Source organism: Neophocaena asiaeorientalis, unplaced genomic scaffold, assembly GCF_003031525.2.
Source record: "Neophocaena asiaeorientalis asiaeorientalis breed wild unplaced genomic scaffold, Neophocaena_asiaeorientalis_V1.1 scaffold25, whole genome shotgun sequence".
Taxonomy (NCBI): domain Eukaryota; kingdom Metazoa; phylum Chordata; class Mammalia; order Artiodactyla; family Phocoenidae; genus Neophocaena; species Neophocaena asiaeorientalis.
In genome coordinates this window covers 3,443,470-3,451,124 of record NW_020172492.1, presented here as the reverse complement: position 1 = coordinate 3,451,124, position 7,655 = coordinate 3,443,470, and positions in this window count along the sequence as shown.

Genomic DNA, 7,655 nt, shown 5'->3' with positions numbered 1-7,655 from the left:
AAAGGGAAGAACCTAGGGGCAGGACAGGAATAAAGATGAAGACTAGAGAATGGACTTGACACGGGGAGGGGGAAGGGTAAACTGAGACCAACGGAAAGAGTGGCATGATCTCACTGCCGCGGCCTCTCGTGGAGCACAGGCTCCGGACGCGCAGGCTCAGCTGCCATAGCTCACGGGCTCAGCCGCTCCCTAGCATGTAGGATCTTCCCGGACCGGGGCACGAGCCCATGTCCCCTGCATCAGCAGGCGGACTCTCAACCACTGCGCCACCAGGGAAGCCCAAGGTTGGGCTTTTAAATGATCCTTGGCAAAGCTATGGAATCATCACCAGGATCCAATACTACTCGGTCCAGGAGAGGGATCATGCCTAGGGTTGAGGTGGGTTGCTGAAGGAAAGTAGGGTTTTGTTAGTAAGGAGGAAATGAAACTGTGTGGGCGATCAACAATGTCTATCACACACTCTGCTAAAAAGGAACTGATATTTGTGTGATTGTTCTAAAGCCACTGCAGAGGCAGTCCATGACTCAATAGGGACTTGGGGAGAATACCAGAAAATGGGCCATCATAAAGTGAAATTTAGAACACACATGATTTTTATCCCGACTGCATGGACTATTTATCAGTTCAAACATGACTGGAAAGTATTAAATGAGCAAATAAACATAAAACAAGGAATATATTTAGAAATTTGATTTGCAGCTCCACTGCTTACAACACTACTTTCCAGTGTGTTGCCTGTTCTCTTGGAATTAGAGTTTTCCCTTTCCAACTCACCCTACATACTGAGTCAGATTACTTTTCATAAACACCAACTTTACCATATACTGTGTTTCATTCAGTTTCATTGCTCTCCTATTTCCAAAGCACCATAGGAAGAGCACTGGATTGGAAGTCAACAGAATGAGATTTCTGACCATAACAGCATTAACCATTTAGTTACCTGTCTAGGTCACCCGTCACCTCTCAGCACTCAGTCACTTCATCTTCTTTTTTTTTTTAAGATTTTTGTTTTGATGTGGACCATATTTTTTAAAGTCTTTATTGAATTTTTTACAATACTGCTTCTGTTTTGGTTTTTTGGCCCCAAGGCATGTGGGATCTTAATTCCCCGACTAGGGCTCAAACCCACAACCCCTGCATTGGAAGGCGAAGTCTTAACCACTGGACCGCCAGGGAAGTCCCTCCAGCCACTTCATGTTTAAGGGAGTTGATTGGATGGTGAAATCTCTTCTAACTCTAAAATCCTGCTTGGCTTTGGATCTTCTCTGCAATCTGCCTCCCCCCTAACAACCTTAATTTTCCCCCAAACAATCTACCATAAAATCACTGCTTTAATCTCTCTGCTTGCCTCCTTAACCCCATTAACAAAGCCACCATCATTTCACTTGTATTGACCTGCCTGAATAGGTTCCCTACTCCCTTTATCCTACCCATATCCCATAGATGCTTCAAGACTTAACTCACATTCCCATGGCACACCAGTTTATTAATATCTGCCTCTAATCTCTCATTCAGCAATACCTGTTGAGTGCATACTCTGTGCAAAGCCCTGAGGACACCTCGTTGAAGAAGAGAGACAGGTTTCCCTGGAACTTACATTCCACTGGGGTCAATAGATAATGAACAAGTAAACGAACAAGTTAATTCTAGATTATGGCAAATGCTTACCAAAAAAAAAATAAGCTAAGTGGTGAGATAGGGAGAAAACTGGGTGGTCTGGGAAGGCACACTTTAGCTGTGCAGTATTGTCAGGTGTCCTGTGAATTTGTATTGACCAACTGATGAACTAAATAAAAGCCTGGCTCTGCTTTGCAATAACAAATCCTCTTTGAATAAAATAGACATAAAACTTGTTTTAGCTAAGCCATAGCTTTCTATTAATTCCAAAATAATTTCTATCCATAAGAAAAAGGATGTTTTCACCAACGTATTACATTCAGTGTTTTTATATTCTAAAAATATAACAACCCCTTGAGGTATTTCTCAAATCAGTACAGATCCCAGGTTTAATCTAAAGTTTTTGCTACTGTTATTATTTTGATACTCCAAGCTGTTTCTAGAGAGCTCCTGACCTTCTGATTGTTTGTTATGGTTTATTTCCTCAGGTAGTAACCTGCTTCTCTTCCTAGTACGCTATCATGTTACTGACTTTATCACATACTTTATTCCCTGGGGTGAAAACCTGTCACTATATCTACTTTTTAAGAAAGTTAGAAACCTCAACCATTCACATTACTGAGTTACTAAACCTCAGAGATTCTCCTCACAGCGCTACTCCTTAAATTTACAATGTGAAGACATCAATAAAACTGGAAAATATAAAATAAAAACAAAATAAAATAGTGGAGAAAGAATTTGCATGAAGACAGCCAACAACAATAGTAGTCTAAGTAATTTACATGAAGACAGTATATCTTTGGGCAGGTCCTCACCACCTCTCACCTGGATTCTTCACTACAACTTTCTACTGAAAGTTCTCCCATCTCCAGCCTGGACACGCTCAGTTCATCCTAAGAAAGGAGTGGAAAGGTTGTGGAGCAGAAAGAATAATCAGATTCCAGTTGTCATCTTGATTCCACCACTGTAATTGTTGTTCAGTCTTTGGCTTAGTACTGAACCTGTCTCAGACTGTTTTCTTACTTGTAAATTGTATCAACCTCATACATGGTTCTAAGAAATCTAAGAAACATTGCATGCACTGTACTTACCACTGTGCAGGCACTTAGTAGCCACCCACGTTTATTAATTCCCTTTCCCTTCCTAAAAATCAAATGAGATCACTTCATTTCTTTACCTAGGAAGACCTGTTCACAACCCCATAGGACTTACATTCAGCTCCAAATCTACTGGCAGGCTCCTCTCATTCTGACTCAATTACTTTTCCAGCTTACTTTCATCGTTTTTTAAAATTATTCTCTTGACTGTCCACTAGGGCACCCTGGCCTGCCACCAAAGCAGACATCTCTACATCCCTTGACAGGAAAAGCTTCTCCGGAGCTCCACGCCCTAGGCCTCAGCATGTATTGTTTTCTTGCCTGAAATGCCCTTCTTTCCTCCTTATTGAGACTGAGATTTCCTTACTCCTTCTTCAAATCCTCGATAAAAATTTGTTTCCTTTAAAACTTCACGGACAAACCCCTAGGCAGAAAAAATACTTCTTTTTTCTGATCACCCACATTATTTTGTTCACGCCTTCATTATAGCTTTTTTTTTTTTTTTTTCGGTACGCGGGCCTCTCACTGCTGTGGCCTCCCCCGTTGCGGAGCACAGGCTCCGGACGCGCAGGCTCAGCGGCCATGGCTTACGGGCCCAGCCACTCTGCGGCATGTGGGATCTTCCCAGACTGGGGCACGAACCCGCGTCCCCTGCATCGGCAAGCGGACTCTCAACCACTGCGCCACCAGGGAAGCCCCATTATAGCATTTTTATTGAGATAATATCTATCCCACAACATTAATCTCTTCCCTTGTGCACTTGCTTGTAGAGACATTTCCCTGTCAATCAAAAGCATTCTCAGTGCTTGGGCAAGACGTGGAACTGTTTCTCAGGAAGAAAGAGAACTCTACCTTGTTCAGTGTCCAGTTTGTTTCTTTGTTTATTATTTTTTTTAACACTTCACATATGATCTAGAGCAGAGGTTCTGAACTTGTCCACAGACCTTTTGGGGGTTTGTGCCCTTGGATACGAGGGAATTACATCTTCATTTTCACTAACCCCAGGCTAAATTTAGCATTTCCTTCCATTGTGAATCTAGCAATAAACCACAACAGTAGTAGCGAGACATGAGACTCTGTCACAAATAGAAAGCACAGATATTTTTACGTCACATTACAATTGTTGAAGATATTTTGAAATCTTATTTACAATCATTATTACTTCCAAATCTCAAGAGTCATTAGACCTGCCAGTAGATCTTGTTTAAAGTGTTAATGAAGAAGTACATGTATTACTCTATCATAGTTTAAGTAAATATTTTATTTTGAGATATTGTAGATTCACGTACAGTTGTAAGAAATAATACAGAGAGATCCTGTGTACTCTCTACCCATTTTCTCCCAATAGTAACATCTCGCAAAACTACAGTAAAATATCACGACTGGTGTATTGACATGGGTAGTTCAAGATATAGAATATATTTCCATCACCACAAGGATTCCTTGCCTTGTCTTCTTTATAATCATACATACTTTTCTCCCACCCCACCCTATCCTAAACCCCTGAAAACCACAACCTCCTATCCATTTCTGAAATTTTGTCATTTCTAGAATGTCATACAAATGGAATCTTACAGTATGTAAACTTTAGGGGCTGGCTTTTCCACCAGCATCACACTGGATATTCATCCAAGTTGGTGTGTGTATCAGTGAGTTATTCTTTTTATGCTGAGTCCTATTCCATAGTGTGAGTGTAGCATCATCTGTTTAACCATTTACCCGCTGAAATCCACCTGGATTGCCTACGGTTTGGGCTCTTATAAACAAAACTGCTGCAAACATTCATGTACAGGTTGTTGTGTCAACTCACGTTTTCATTTCTCTGGGATAACAAGAGTGCAATTGCTGGGTTATACGTGTTTCGTTTTGTAAGAAAACCACCAAACTGTTTTTCAGTGGCTGTATCATTTTACATTTTCACCAGCAATGTATGTATGAATAATGTAGTTTTCTCCCATCCTCACCAACATTTTGCGTTAAAATAGTCTTTTATTTTAGCCAGCCTGGTAGGTGTGTAGTGATATTGGTTAGGGTTTTAATTTGTATTTCCCTAAAGACTAATGATGTTGAACATCTTTTCAAGAGCTTACTTGTCGGAATATCCTCTTCGGTGAAATGTCTGTTCGTGTCTTTTTCCATATCATCTTGTGCCTTTTCTGTTTAGGTTATTTGTTTTACTGTGAAAGCTGAAACAGAATGTCTAACATCTGACTTTTAATATCAAACCCTCTTTTACCACTTATGTTTTGAATTGGTTATGGGATGCCTACCTTACTTCCTCTTGCTTTTATAAGAACTAGAAGTAGGTCTAATGGCGGAAAGTGGTCTTAGTTTTCCTTCATCAGAGGATGTCTTGATTTCCCTTTCATTCCTGAAGGGCATTTGCACTGGATACAGAATTTTGTGTTCATGGCTCTTTTCTTTCAGCACTTAAAAGATGATATGCCTTCTAGCCTCCATGGTTTCTGATAAATCTTCTGTCATTCAGATCGTTTTCCCCCATAGGTAAGGTCATTTCTCTCACTACTTACAAGATTTTTTCCTTTTGTTTTATCCCCCCTTTTTTATTGAGTTATATTCGTCACAGTATTATATCAGTTTCAGGTGTACAACATAGGATAATTTTGTACGTTATGAAATAATCAGCATAGTAAGACCACTTACCATCTGTTGCCATACAAAGTTGTTACAGTATTATTGACTATATTCTCTATGTGTACGTGACATCCTGTGATTTATTTATTTTATAACTGAAAGTTTGTAACTCTTAATCCCCTTCACCTGTTTCATCTGTCCCTCCCCTACCCCCACCTGGCAACCACCAGTTTGTTCTCTGTATCTATGAGTCTGTTTCTGTTTTGTTTGTTCCTTTGTTTTGTTTTTCAGTTTCCACATATAAGCGAAATCCAATATTTGTTTTTCTCTGTCTGACATTTCACTTAGGATAAGGTCCATCCATGTTATCTCAAACGACAAGATTTCATTTTTTAATGGCTAAATGATATTCCATATATAATGAAATATGTATATATATGTACCACATCTTCTTTATCCATTCATGTATCAATGGACACTTAGGTTGCTTTCATATCTTAGCTATTGTTAATAATGCTGCAGTGAACATTGGGGTGCATATGGTTTTTGAATTACTGTTTTCTTTTTCTTTGCATAAATATCCCAAAGTGGAATAACTGGATCATATGGTAGTTCCATTTTCAGTTTTTTTGAGAAATCTCCATTTCAGTTTTAGAAGTTTGACTTTGATATGCTTTGATGTGTATTTCTACAGATTTATCCTTTTTGTGACCCACTCAGCTTCTTGAATATGTAGGTTTAGCTCTCTTGTCAAATTGGGAAGTTTTCAGCCATTTCCTTTCAGCCCCACCCTTTCTCCTCTCTTTTCAAGGCTCTGATGACACAGATGTTAGCTTTTTTGTTACAGTCCTACAGGTACCTGAGGCTCTGTTTGTTTGTTTTTTGTTTGTTTGTTTTTCCTCAGTCTATTTTCTTTTTCTCAGATTAAGTAATTCCTATTTTATCTTCTAGTTCACTGTATTGCTGCCTCTGTCTTATCCACTCTGCTATTGGGCCCATTCGTTGACTGTTTTCATTCAATAAACTACTGAATGTTTCAGTTCTAATTTTTCCATTTGGTTCTTCTTTATGTCCTCTATTTCTTTGCTGAAACTTTTTATTTTTCATGTGTTTTACATGTGCTCATAATTGCTTATTGAAGGGTTTTTATGATGGCTTTAAACTCTTTCTCAGGTCATTTTAACATCTCTGTCATCTCACTGTTGGTATCAGCTGGTTATCTTCTTTCACTGAGTTGAGATTTTTCCTGGTTCTTTGCATGACAAGTGATTTCATATTAAAATCTGGACATTTTAAGTATTTTGTTATGAGACCCTGGATCTTATTTAAACCTTCTGTATTAGTTGCCTTCATATCTCCCTACTCCAGTAGGAGAATATAGATGCTGCCTTATTATTTCCAGGATTAGAAATCCAAGTTTCCCACTTGGCCTCTGTTGACACCTGAGGGGGGACAGATGCTCATTTTTACTGCTGGGGAGGGCTGAGAGTTTCAGCTCCTAACTAGATCTCCAGTGAAACCTCGCTGGCTCAGAGTCTGACAAAGATGGAAACCTAGCTCCCCATTCAGACTTTGCTGGCATGGGCATGGGTATGTCCACAGATTTGTGTGTGTGTGTGTGTGTCTGTGTGTGTGCGTGTTTGGTGTTTGGCTGGAACAGAGTACTTATTGTTTAAAAGTTTTCTGTCTCATTAGGCTGAATCCTTCCCTGGTCCTTTGGCTACAGAAAGAAGGCTTTTGTTGAGACTTTTCTGTCTGCCTGCCTTGACATTTCTGGGTTGCCAGCTTTTTCAGCTCCAGATCCAGGAGATGTGAAGCAAAAAGACAATCTAGGAAACTCATCATATTATTATTCTTTGGGCCCTAAAGTCTCCAACTGGTCTTCTTATTCTTTTCACTTCAGAGTCTTTTTATGATTGTTTCATATATAATATGCAGGGATTTTAGTTGTATTTAGTGGGAGGAATAGGGGAAAGAATATCTATTCCATCTTCCAGGAAGTGGAAGTCTCCTCTATTACTGTTTTTTAAGATATTTTGATGATTATATTTCAATATAATTGGTTTCCTTTGCAAGCCTATATGTTTTATTTTTGGATTTATAAGCAATATTCTGAGAATCACCAGCTAGCCATAGAGGTCCACAGCACAGAAACACCACTTTAGAGAAAATTTTTAAAAGGAGAACCTAAGGAGGCAGCACAGAATTATTTCCAAGATATGCAGTTGGCCCAGCTCCCTTCTTTAGAGCACACACTGGCTCTTCTAACTTCCGTACATCCTCTCCAACCCCACCCAGGGTTATGTGGAGAAGAGAAACCACAACAAGAACTAGGATAATTACATG